Genomic DNA, 500 nt, shown 5'->3' on the forward strand with positions numbered 1-500 from the left:
TTAAGTGTATATCGTCTTTATTTTTAATTCATTTTTTACTACACAATTAACATTTTATCTAGCGAACTTTCGTCGGCTAGGAATGTAAATTCTGTATCTGTACATTGTTTTCGTATTTCATCTATTAAAAGTGATCGTCAACTTAACTCGCCTCTTTTATCGTGTTCCCTACAAATAAAACGAGTCCACCAAATACGAATCCTGTACCAAGTACTGATCATGTTCTAATGTTTATCAACCGACAACCTCCAGCGGAACGAACTTAGTTCGAAAAGAATGTTCCGTTTGTAGGATAAGGTCTGGTACAAAAGTGACGTCTTTAAGATAATCTACAGGCTCGAAAATGAAATTATACAAGAGGTACGCCAAGGTTGCTTTCAGTTCCAGCATGGCGAACTTTTGCCCTGTAGAAATTCAACATTTGTAACTACGCTCCTCAATGTTTTTCTCATTCCGTTTCCTTACCGATACAATTCCTTGGACCGGCGCTGAAAGGTATG

The 500-nt window shown here is 37.4% G+C and overlaps 1 long non-coding RNA gene across 1 annotated transcript; it reads right to left on the reverse strand.

Annotated features, from left to right (window-relative positions):
* On the reverse strand, positions 1–500 carry LOC113465254 (uncharacterized). The gene is made up of 2 exons (XR_003390095.1): positions 466–500; positions 1–404 (listed from the first exon to the last, which is right to left on the reverse strand). It is a non-coding gene; the product is annotated as an uncharacterized LOC113465254 (long non-coding RNA).

The sequence above is a fragment of the Ceratina calcarata genome, unplaced genomic scaffold, assembly GCF_001652005.2.
Source record: "Ceratina calcarata isolate Rehan_Ccalc_2016 unplaced genomic scaffold, ASM165200v1 scaffold10800, whole genome shotgun sequence".
NCBI classification, from domain to species: domain Eukaryota; kingdom Metazoa; phylum Arthropoda; class Insecta; order Hymenoptera; family Apidae; genus Ceratina; species Ceratina calcarata.